The sequence below is a fragment of the Elephas maximus genome, chromosome 24 (genome assembly GCF_024166365.1).
Source record: "Elephas maximus indicus isolate mEleMax1 chromosome 24, mEleMax1 primary haplotype, whole genome shotgun sequence".
Taxonomy (NCBI): domain Eukaryota; kingdom Metazoa; phylum Chordata; class Mammalia; order Proboscidea; family Elephantidae; genus Elephas; species Elephas maximus.
The window spans coordinates 19961625-19974604 of NC_064842.1; positions in this window are offsets into that span (position 1 = coordinate 19961625).

Genomic DNA, 12980 nt, shown 5'->3' on the forward strand with positions numbered 1-12980 from the left:
ACTGTTCAGCGCTCTCAGTTATTTCTTGACACAGATTTCACCCTCAAAGATGTCCTTGCCGATACTGATCATGAGCCTTACGAGTCCATTTTGTGGATGAACTTGAGAAAGAGAGAGAGTGATCTGGGAGAACGCAAGTCAAATTGTTAGCAGAAGTGACACCTCCATTGTGGCATTATAGATCACTTAATTTTTCTTTTCTTTTTTTTTTTTTTCGCTTAGCTCTGTTCTCTAAATTTTCCCTAATGATCATGTTTCATTCTTATAACAAGAAAAAGACAAAATTTTATGTTTTAAAGGAAAGATTACTAAAACAGTAGCCCATCAACACATCATTCTTTCCTCATGGATGAGCTAAATGCCGACAGTTTTCCTTTTTTTCCAGGTATAAATCATAATTTGCTCTGTGAGTTGGTGAGTGCTATTTACAAGGCTATTTTAAACTAACAAGCTTATTTTGGAAGGTTATGATAGACTTAGAGGGAATTACAGGATTTGAATTGGGCAGTGTGTTGAAGCCAGGGCCTGTTTTGACAGACAAGAGAAGAAATGACTAAGTGCTTTTTTGGCTGAGGGAAAGCAAGATCCAGTCCCTTGAGGTTTACAGTGGATTCAAGCAATTACCTTTTTTAAATGGCAGTTAAAAATTCAGCACCCCCTACAGAGGCTCATCATGGATTATGCTTCTCTTTACACTTCTTTTCCCCGGACTGCTTGGTTAAGACAGAAATTCAGCTGGATGACGACCCTTGGGGCTTGAACGCATGTGTGCTGAGACGGTCCTTAGTGAGAGGCGTACACATTTTTCTCTGAATAACCAGGTAGACTTGGTAACATGCAAATGAGACCTGCAAGATAACTTTCTGTGGAAGCAATCGCTCTAGGCTTCGAAGTTTAGATCAATGTGTCAGAAAACAAACCTGTTGCCGTGGAGTCAATTTCAACTTCTAGCGACCCTATAGGACAGAGCAGGACTGCTCCATAGGGTTTCCAAGGAGTGGCTGGTGGATCAAACTGCCTACTTTTTGGTTAATAGCTGAATGCTTAACCACTGTGCCACCAGGATTAGGGAGGCACAAAGACCTGCTCTATGTCTTGCCCTTAAAGGTTGGAGAGGGTGCCAGGTGCTGGAGTCAGGGAATTCCCAGGAGAACCTCCTGTCTGCTGTGAGGACTGTGCTTAATCTTTCAGCTCCATTGCTTGCTTTCTGGCCATGAGTAATGGTACTTGCTGATCCAGTGTTTCATTGAACGCTTTCTACCCTCCTCCTGGTGCTCCTGAGAGATGCCAACGTGCCATTGCCGAGGGCCCTTGTGCACAGACTCCCTGTTGAAGGGCTGCATGGCTGGCACTGCAGCTAGACCTGGAGTGGTAGCACCCAGAGCCATGGGATGCCAAGTCTCAGCAGACAGATCAAGCCTGACCAACTATGGCTCTAGGCAGGCATGGGGAGCCCTCCGTTTTGTAAAGGCTTGAGTGATGGGAGAATTTGGCAAGGCTCAGGCCTACTCTGGAGAATGTGAGCTTCTCCATTCCCTTTGTTGTGCTAAAGACTTCGTATTTGCAGGGGCCAGTGCCAGGGTTATAACTAAATAGACTTTCAGAATACCCTGGGGCTAACCTATGGGAGAACTGCTGGAGAAGAGCTCTTGGAGTGGGTAGGAAGAGAACTTTTGATGTTTTCCGAGGATGTATTTCCTCTGTGTAAATGTACATGTGCCATCACTGTACTGCTACATGGTGTAAATGGTTTTGTGTGCACCGCCAATGGGAATCTAGTGTGTTTGAGAATAATAGCCCTGGCACCTGCATGCTAATATAGGTTATTTTTTAAAGAGAACATTTACTATTAGGCACTATTGACCCAGGAAATAGGATCAAACATGAGTAATGGGTCAAACAGTTAGTTCCAACACTTGACCCAGTGGGCACACTGGTGGAACTTTGCTTTATGCTTTATGTTGTTTATACATTTCTTTGTTATAGTCGTGGTGGTGATGCACTGGGTTAGTCGTGGTGGTAATGCAAATTCTGCTTTTTCATTGACCTATGTTGTGGGTTGAATTGTGTCCCCCCAAAAGATATGCTGAAGTCCTAACTCCTAACACTTGTGAATGTGACCTTATATGGAAATAGGGTCTTTGAAGGTATAATCAAGTTAAGATGAGGTCATCATTAAGATTAGGGTGGGCTCTAATCCAATGATTAGGTGTCTTAGAGGAGGGAGAGACTTGGAGACATGTACACACGAGGAAGTCCACTTGACAATGGAGGCAGAGATTGGAGTGATGAAGCTACAAGCCAAGGAACACCAAGGATTGCAGGCAACCACCAGAAGCAAGGAAGAATTTTTCCTAGAGCCCTCAGGGGGAGCATAGCCCTGCCAACATTTTGATTTCAGACTTCTGGCCTCCAAAACTGTGAGAGAATAAATTTTGGTTGTTTTAAGCCTCTCAATTTGTGGTAATTTGTTACAGCAGCCCTAGGAAGCTGATACAACTTATATTGCAAGTTCACAGATTGCCAAAATTGCAAAAATAAATCTTGAATTTATGATAACTCAAATGTGATCTATGAAAGCTTACCTTAGTTTACTTAGCTATTTCTTCTTAGAGAATACAAATTAATAGGACAAAACAACGTTGATGAGCAATGATGAACAATATTTTCAAACGCTGATGGAAGAAACTATTTCCAAGCACCCTCACATATTTTAGATGAGCTAATTATGGAAAAATTACCATTGTTTTAAATAAACAAACACTGATTGAACACTCTGCTGGTAACCATGGAGCGGAAATGGGGGTAAGGATATAAATATGAGCAAGACAGTGTTCGCTTTCAGTATTTATAGCCAAGACCATGGACTCAGAAAAATGACATACAAGACGAAAACCCATTGCCATTGAGTCGATTCCAACTCATAGCAGGACACAGTAGAATTGCCCTGTAGGGTTTTCAGGAAGTGGCTTGTGGATTCAATCTGCCAAACTTTTGATTTGCAGCCATAGCTCTTAACCACTGCACCACTAGGGCTCCATAAAAGACAGAGTGCTCTAAATGCATCCCTTTCACTACTAACTTTCCTAAAAGAGGAAATTATACTACTTGCTGTCTTTCCTGAACTTCATATTCAAACCTCAAACCGATGAAACCTGATTTCTAATCAGATCAGTTGACTGAAATATTTAATTTTCATGAATCAATAGGCAATAGCCTATTTTTAGTTCTCTTCTTGCTTAAAATTTTAGCAGCATTTGATGCTATGGACTGTTTTGAACCAATTGTTATGCTATCATCCTTGTCTTCTTTCCCCTTTCTGGTTTTCACCGCACCTCTGTGAGTGATGTTTTTGAGCATCTTACTAGCTCTCTGCCGACCTTATAATGTCACTGTTTTCCTAGGGTTCCAGTCTCACAATTTTCTCCTCTTGCTGTTAGCTGCCAGTGAGTTGACTACAGCTCATGGTGACCTTATATACGAGAGAACAAATTGTTGCCTGGCCCTGCATCATCCTTACAATCACCAGAGAGTTCAAGTCCGTCGTTGTGGCTATCGTGCCCATCCATCTCACCAAGGGTCTCCATCACCCTCAGTGGCCCTCTACTTCACCAAGCAAAATGTCTTCCTCCAGTGATTGATCTCTTCTGATGACGTGCCCAAAGCAAGTGAGTCAGACAGTGTTCTGTTGTGATCCATAGGGTTTTCAATGGCTAATTTTTAGAAGCAGATTACTAGGCCTTTCTTTCTAGTCTGTTTTAGTCTGGAAGCTCCATTGAAACCTGTCCACCATGGGTGAGTCTGCTAGTATTTGAAATACTGGTGGCAGAGCTTCCAGAATCACAGCAACATGTAAGTCATCAGAGCATGACAAACTGACAGATGGGAGGTGGTTTCTCCTTTCACTTCAGTGCTTTCTCTGAACAAGCTCATAACTCCCATCACTTCTTCCGCAGCTTATATATATTAGTACTTGGAAATCTGCCCCAACACTAACCTTTCCATGGACAAGGGTCAGCCACCAAAAGGGCTGTGCTGGAGGAAGATTGTTATTGTGGCAGTGTGAAGAATGGACTAGATGGGGGTACAGTAAAGAAGACATGTGGGGTAGGAGCCTATTGGGTTTAGGTGGGAGGGCACAAGATGTTTTATGTATCCTGATACTATTGCATCATTTTCTTTACGTCTATTTTGCCTCTTGCCAAAATACCTTGAGTTATCTGTTTATGTGCCTGCCTCTCTTTCTAGGCTGTGAATTATTTGAGGAAGCCTATAACTTCCACCTTTGTATCTTTAACCAAAAAACCAAACCCACTGCCATCGAGTTGATTCCAGCTCAGAGTGACCCTATAGGCCAGAATAGAACTGCCCCCATAGAGTTTCCAAGGAGCACCTGGTGGATTTGAACTGCTGACCTCTTGGTTAGCAGCTATAGCACTTAACTACTATACCACCAGGGCTTCCCTTTGTATCTTTAGTCTATAATAAATATTGCAGAATGAATTACCTCACCAATGTGGCAGTAGTGAGATTTGAAAAAGGGATTAGGGAAGACATTTTAGATATAAAATTGATGGTCCTTGTTGAGCAGTTGGATGTGCGGCCCAGAGAGGAGGAGGAGGGAGGAGTTGAGGATGACTCTAAGCATCATATTTGGGTGACTGGGGATGGTAAGATCATGAACTGAGGTCAGGCACACAGATGGTGTTATGTTGGAAACTATGCCACAAGTATTTCAAATATCAGCAGGGTCATCCATGGTGGACAGGTTTCGGAACTTTCAGACTAAGAAGAAAGGCCTCTTGATCTAATTCTAAAAATTAGCCAATGAAAACCCTACGGATCACAACAGAACATTGTCTGACTCACTTGCTTTGGACTTGGCATCAGGAGGAATCAATTGCTGGAGGAGGATGTCATATTTGGTGAAGTAGAGGGCTAGTAAGGGTGATGGAGACCCTTGGTGAGATGTATTGGCACAATAGCCACAACAATGGACTTGAACATGCTAATAATTGATTGTGAGGATAATGCTGGAGCAGGTAATGTTCTGTTCTGTTTTATGTAAGTTTGTCATGAGTCAGAGTTAACTTGACAACAGCTGTGGATCTGGATTCTGTAGAGAAAGCTTTGGGTTAACTGGTAGACTAACGGCAAGAACAGGCTTAGCACACAGCAACAACTGCTTTGTATCACCAAGGTTTCTACTTCTCTTGGATTTGATGACTCTTTGGGAGGCATTGTGGCCTGGCCATTCAGAACATGAGTGCTGGATGCAGACTGCCTGGGTGCGGGCCTCGACTGTACTACCTGCCAACTGTGAGACACTGGGCAGGTGTACTGGGTTGAATAGTGTTCCTCCTCCCCATATTCATGCACCCCCTCCACCCTGGACTTCAGAATGTGACCTTATTTGAAAATAGGGTCTCTATTGATATAATTAGTTAAGATAAGGCCATACCGGACTAGGATCAGCCTGAAATCCAGTGACTGGTGTTCTTCTGAGAAGGCCATGTGAAGATAGAGGCAGAGACTGGAGTGAGGCAGTGACAAGCCAAGGAGCACCAAGGATTGCTGGGAGCCACCAGAAGCTGGAAGAAATAAGGAGGGAGTCTTCCCAAGAGCCTTCATAGAAAGCATGGTCCTGCCAAAACTTTGATTTCAGACTTCTAGCCTCCAGAACAGTGGGAGAATAAGTTTATATCTTTTTTTAAGCCACCAAATTCGTGGTAATTTGTCATAGCAGTCCTAGAAGACTGAGACACCTGGTCACCTAACCACTCAGAACTTTGTTCCCTTAGTAAATGGGGATACTGATAACACATGTCTCACAGGGTTGTTGGGAGGATTGACTGAAATGCTTAGAACAGTCCCTGCCATATACTAAGTGTTAATACTAGCTCTTATTCTACTATCTCAGGCACAGCCATCTACGCAAAGAACAATCACCATTAGGGAAATGTCACGGAATGAGGAAAGATGGCAGAAGCAGTCAGCTCCTCATCTAATGACAAAGAAAGGAAATGACTAGAATCAGTGAGGTCTAAGTGTAACCGTGAGGAAGCTTCAGCATGGAGCCAACACTCACTCCACTCACAGTTTTCCAGGGGAGAGAATAACGGGAAGACGCAGCTTCCGGCATTTAGAAGTGAGAATGTTTCAGAGTCATTGTAAGGCCTATTATAAATAGTTTGGCTAATTAGGTGATGATTAAATTAAATTGCTCCCATATGTTTGTGCTTTCTTCTATGCAGAATACGTCTGCCTGAAAAGTTGTAGGTATGTGTTTGTCAAGGAGCTCTTTGATACTCGGCACATAGTATACACTCAAAAGTGTTGAATGGTCAATTATTTTATAAAGCACATAATAATAACACTAATATTAACAACAACAGCTGCATGTTTGAGAACTTACTATGTGCCAGACAGACGCTGTGTTAGACGCTTCCCATGAGTTATCCCATTTAATCCAGTGAGGCTGGTACTATTACTATTTGCAATGAACTCCTGAAGGAATGGAGGTCTAGAGAGCAATGAATCCCTGGTACCATCAAGCTCTCCCTGTCACTTCTTTGTTAGATGTTTCGATTTTTGTTGTTGGGTATTCTTAGAACAGAACGCACCTGCAGGAGAAATGATAGAAAGTGCTTTCAATGGATCTCTAAATAGAAGTGGCTGCTAAAGGATCAGGAGAAATGGCATATGGTCATGCTGAAGATAGGAACTGGGGAAGTGGTGTGGGACTCTCAGAGCGTGAGGGACAGAGAAGGGCTGAGGAAGAGGAAGAGTGAGTAGAAGCAGTCTGGGAAAGCAGACTGGCTGAGAGGCTCTGGCACAGCAATGACTGACAAGGCCGAATGATGCTGGCCTTTCTTTCACCTACGACAGTTCTGATCTATTACCAATGGAGCCCAGTTGGCCTGTCAGATTCATCCCTATTATTCCCTTCTTTCAAGCCCTTCTCTTCCGATGCAGTTAGCTACTTTCTGGTGACAAAACGTACTACTTCTTTTCACACTTCTGTTTGTACACCAGTGCGCTCTCTATCTAAGGAGGCTGGATGGCACAAACGGTTTGTGCTGGGCTGCAAACCTAAATGTTAGCTGTTCAAACTTACCCAGCCGTTCCCCAGGAGAAAGGCCTGGAGAACTGCTACTGTAAAGATTACAGCCGGTGATGCAGTGATTAAGAGTTTGGCTGCTAACCAAAAGGTCGGCAGTTCAAATCCACCAGGCGGTCCTTGGAAACCCTATGGGGCAGTTCTACTCTGTCCTATAGGGTTGCTATGAGCCAGAATCGACTCAATGGCAGTGTTTTTTTTTTTTTTTTCAGGGAGGGGAAGAATGCGGAGGGAAAAACACTAACTAGACAATAGATAAGTGGTAACTTTGGCGAAAGGTAAGACAGTACACTATACTGGGGAAGTCAGCACAACTTGACCAAGGTCATGGAAGCTTCATAGACACATCCAAACTCCTTGAGGGACCAAATTACTGGGCTGAGGGCTGGGGACCATGGTCTCAGGGGACATCTAGCTCAATTGGCATAACATAGTTTATAAAGAAAATATACTACATGCTACTTTGGTGTAGTGTCTGGGGTCTCAATAGCTTGTGACTGGCCATCTAAGATACTCCACCCCTCCCACCTCATCTGGAGCAAGGGAGAATGAAGAAAACCAAAAATACAAGGGAAAGATTAGTCCAAAGGACTAATGGAACACATGAAACACAACAGTCTCCGCCAGATTCAGTCCAGCACAACTAGATGATGCCTGGCTACCACCACCAACTGCTCTGACATAGATCACAATGGAGGGTCCCTGACAGAGCTGTAGAACAAAATTTTGTAAAACAAAATTCTAACTCACACACACAAAAAAGACCAGACTTACTGGTCTGACAGAGACTGAAGAAACCCTGAGAGTATGGCTCCCGGACACCCTGTCAACTCAGTACTGAAGTCACTCTTGAGGTTCACCCTTAAAGGCCCATAAAACAAAACAAGACTAAATGGGCTCGCCAGCCCAAAGTCAAGGACGAGAAGGCAGGAGGGGACGGGAAAGCTGGTAATGGGGAACCAAAGGTCAAGAAGAGGAGAGTGTTGAGATGTCGTGGGGTTGGCAACGATGTCATACAACAGTGTGTGTATTCATTGTTTAATGAGAAACTAATTCAGTCTGTAAACCTTCATCTAAAGTACAGAAAAAAAAAAAAAAAAAATGACAGCCAAGAAAACCCTACCGTTCTACTCTGTAACATATGTAGGGTCGTCATGAGTCAGGGGCTGACTTATTGACAGCTGACAGAAACAACTCCCTATCTGAAGTGCCCTTCTTCCCAGCCTCAGCTGGTGAATGTAATAAAGCCACCACTTGTTTTGTGTCCATTATTTTGCCAGACATTTTACATATTTTAAATTTTATAACGTATTTCTAATTTTTATAACAATCTTGCAAGGTAGGCATTATTATTTCCATTTTGCAGATGGAGAAACAGAGACCCACCAAGGCTAAATAATGAATCCTAGCGTACACATTTAGAAAGTACCAGATCTGGGGCTAGAATATTGGTCTGTCTGATTTTGAAGTCTATCTCTCTCCCCTTTTCCCTTTCCTTTCAAAATTTCCAAGACACGTGGTAGAATTCTTACCTTCCATGTATGTGGGAGACCGGGGTTTGATTTCTGGCCAAGGTATCTCGTGCACAGCTACCACCCATCTGCCAGTAGAGTCTTTTGTGTTGGTACGAGGCTGAACAGGTTTCAACGGAGCTTCTCGACTAAGATGGACTAGGAAGAAAAGCCTGGAGATCTACTTTTGAAAATCAGTCAGTGGAAACCCTATGGATCATAACTATCCAATCTGTAACCAATCATGGGGGTGGTTTAGGACTGTATAGTGTTTCATCCCCTTGTGTAGAGGGCTGCCATGAGTCACGTGTCGACTCTGTGAAGACTTAATGGAATTTCTCAGATAGTTGCATACTACTCTGAGGCCTTGTAATGCTCTGTATGTACCTATGTACATCCATTAAAGTTGTGTTCTAATCATATGTCTACTTGGTTGTCTTGCTCCCTCAGTATGAGGTCTATAGGAGAGGGAGGTATGTCTTTGTACATCTTCATAATAATATCTTCTCCCATCTCCATCTTCCAAACAAGCCTCCCACATTGCTTGTCATATAATATGCCCCTAAATAAATTAGTGTTGAATTAATGAATAAATTAATTAATGCTAAGGAGCTCATTTGTAAAGCTGTGAACTTCCTCCTTTTTGCCAGATTATTGAATCTGCCTCTGAGTGTGTTCTCTGCATCCCACACTGGAGTAACGTGCAGTAACCAGATGGCTAGCTATGGAGAAGTCCGTCCTTGGAACCCTAAGCCTGCTTCCCAAGCCAGGGTGCTCACAACTATTAGAGTCCTTACCAGGTCCTTGGCTAACTCCTCTGTGGCCCCAGCAGCAAGAGCAGTAGTAACAGCGCCCAAGCTAAGGACTGTTTAAAACTCTGAGTTAAACTAGCAACAGTGCCCAAGCTAAGGACTGTTTAAAACTCTGAGTTAAACCTCCAGGATCTGACCTGGCAGCAGGGGTCCTTGGTTTTCCCCAGTCCAAACCCATCTTATAAGCATTTGCTGAATCACCTCACAGCAGCGTGATTCAGCACGGGCATGCTGTCAGTGCTCCTTCCGTGGCTGTGTCTGGCTAATGCTTTTCCCAAGAGAGTGCTGCAGCCAAATGTCCAAGGCCTAACACTAACCTGCAGTTTGCATTTTAATATCTGCGGAATCACTTAACCTCTAAGAGGATCACCCACGATTCTTGTCAGTCATTCCCTGGCTGCTCTGTCAGTCTTTGACCCACCCCCTTTCAGATTCCATCTACCTCTCCTCCTTCAAAACATGATGTGGCTTGTTTCCAGAAGAGTTGTCTAGAAATAGAGATGATTGGATGATAAAATGAGCCAGGCTCTGTCACGGAAAGGGTTAACACATCTTCCCCAGTGACTGACCAAAGCCGAATTGCCAATCAGGTGCCGATAGTGACATGTCTATACAATCAAAACGGTGCAGCGATGGGCACTTGGAGTTCCGAAGAAGCATTTTCTCCAAGGTTTTGGAAATAATGTGCAATGGTCACAAGGCATTTAACTTTGGCTCTCAGAGATATCCTACAAGGAACATAGAGTTCACAACATGCATGCTCTTGCTTGCTGGAGTGACCATCTGCCCTGGCTTAGGCTGGTTGCCCAGCATCACCCCGTCTAGGTCTGCAAGTTGCAGGCAGAGGTGGTGGTGCAAATGATTAACGTACTCAGTTGCTAACCAAAAGGCTGGAGGCTCAAGTCCATACAGAGGCATCTTGGAAGAAAGACCTGGCAACCTAATTCTGAAAACCAGCCATTGAAAACCTTATGGGCCCTATGGGGTTGCTATGAGTTGGAATCGACTTGACAACAACTGCTATAACTATATTAAGAGATAGAATATAAGTTTTTCCCTGTTCCTTGACATCTCCTCTTCCCGCTCAGCCCACCAATAGGATACAAGGCCAGTCGTGCGCTAACCGTGCAAGGGAATGTTTTGTACGGTGCATCTGAATGTGGGAAGAAGACCAGCCAATGAAGGGCAGGTGATCAGGTAGATGTGGGCAAACAGATGGGGATCCTGTCAAGTTGAGCAGACCAGCCCAGGCACAAGCCGAGTCGGCTGCTGTCGGGGAATTATGGAGGGAAGATTCACCACTCCTGTTGCCACACGCGGTGGTCTCACCACAGAGGCACTTCCCAGGAACCGCTGGTAGACTGTGCATTTTTTCTGGCTAAAGACTTTATGTAAATTCTTAGGGAAGCGCCATTAACTGATTAACAGATTAGTATAAATTAACTTATATGATTAAGTGATTAATACCTATTGTGAACCAGCAGAGCCCAAACAGAATGGAGTCTGATGAAACGGGACTAAATATTTTGCCTGTGCCATCACAGGGTTTTTAGGCAGTTGTGTGGCGTCTCATTGTGATGTGATTTTTTTCCATTATTTTATCACGAGGGGAAGAAATGATGAAGGGCAGAGGGGAAACCAAATCTTTACAAACCAAGACACATCGCACCATCACATAATACCTCCTAGTAGTTCTGTGAGGAAACTACCATCGTCCCTGCTTTACAGATGAGGCGATGGGTCTTGGAGAAGCCAAAAACTGTGCAAGATGGCAGCAGCAGGGCTGACAGCCAGGCTGGACCCCAGGCCCCATCACCTTGCCACAGGGCCAGCCTTCCTTTGGTGATGAGAAATTTAGAGTCAGCATTTGGCTTGCTCTTGAATGAGCTGAAGCACTGGTGCTGAATGAGAAAATGACGATGTGGAGGAGAATGCGAAGTTGATGATGATGATAACCATTTTAAATACTATGTTCCAGCCTCCCAGTGACGCTTTCACATTTATTACTTCATTTAATCCTTATAAAATGCCTGTGAAGTAGGTGTTATAAACCTCTTTTTGTGAATGAAGAAACCGAGGCTCAGAGACAGCAACTGAGTGGTTGTGCTGTCTGTGGTCACAAGCCCTGCGCTGACCGCCCCTTGGTCTGAGGGACCAGAACTCAAGAACAGAGGAAAATTCCCAGCTAGCGCTTGATGCCAACAGGCCTTGACACTCCAAACTCCGAGGCCAGAGCTGGAGCTAGAACTTACTGGCTCTCCGTTAGGATTTCAACTTAAAAAGAAACAATATGAGTAATGTAACGCTAAAAACAAAAACAAAAAACTGGCATTAAATTGAATGTAAAATAATTAAATATTAGCTAGAAAAATAGAGAACGGAATCCAGGAATAGACATTTTCTTAAATCACGGTTAAGTGTTTGGCTGCTAACTAAAAGGTCGGTGGTTTGAATCCACCAGCCCCTCCACAGGAGAAAAGAACTGGCAATCTGCTCCTGTGAAGACGGCAGCCTAGGAAGCCCTTTGGGGCAGTTCTGTTCTGTCCTGTAGGGTTGCCGGGTCGGAATCCTACTACAACGTAGATTTGTGTGACCACAGCCGTGATCAAGCTATAGAACTATTTCAGCACCATAAAGCTGTGGTTAAAAGTGCTCAGCTGCTAACCGAGAGGTTGGCAGCTCAAACCCACTAGCCACTCTGTGGGACAAAGATGTGGCAGTCCGCTTCCTTAAAGATTTACAACCTTAGAAACCCTATGGGCAGTTCTACTCTGTCCTATAGGGCTGCTTTGAGTTGGAACTGATTCAGTGGCAGTCGGTATTTTGAGTGTATCTCTTTGCACAGATTCTTTTCAGTGGTTGCTCAGTTTTGATTTCCCTTTCATTCCTGAGGGCATTTTCTCTGAGTATAGAATTGTGGGTTGACAGTTCTGTTCTTTCAGAACTTGAAAAATGTTGGGCCACTATCTCTGGCATCAGTGGATTCCTGTGAGAAATTTGCTGACATCTGAATTGTTTTTCGTCTATACATAAAGCATCATCTTCTCTTGCCGCTTCCAAGATTTTAAATTTTCTTTAGCTTCAGATCTTTGACTATGATTTGTCTTGGTGTGCATTTCTTTGAGTGTATCCTGACTGGGTTTGCTCAGATTCTTGAATCTGTAGATTCATGTCTTTTGTTTGTAAATAAAAATTGATAGTCATGTTTTGCTAATTCAATTGATTGCTATTCCCAAAACCCAGTGTCGTCAAGTCGATTCCAACTCATGGCGACCTATAGGACAGAATAGAACTGCCCTATAGAGTTTCCAAGGAGCACCTGGAGGATTCGAACTGCCGACTCTTTGGTTAGCAGCTGTAGCACTTAACCGCTACTCCACTAGGGTTTCTTTGATTGCTATTGTTGTTGTTAGGAGCCGTCGAGTTGGTTCCGACTCATAGCGACCCTATGAACAACAGAACGAAACACTGCCTGGTCCTGAGCCATCCTTGCAATCCTTGTTATGCTTGAACTCGTTTTTGCAACCACTGTGTCAA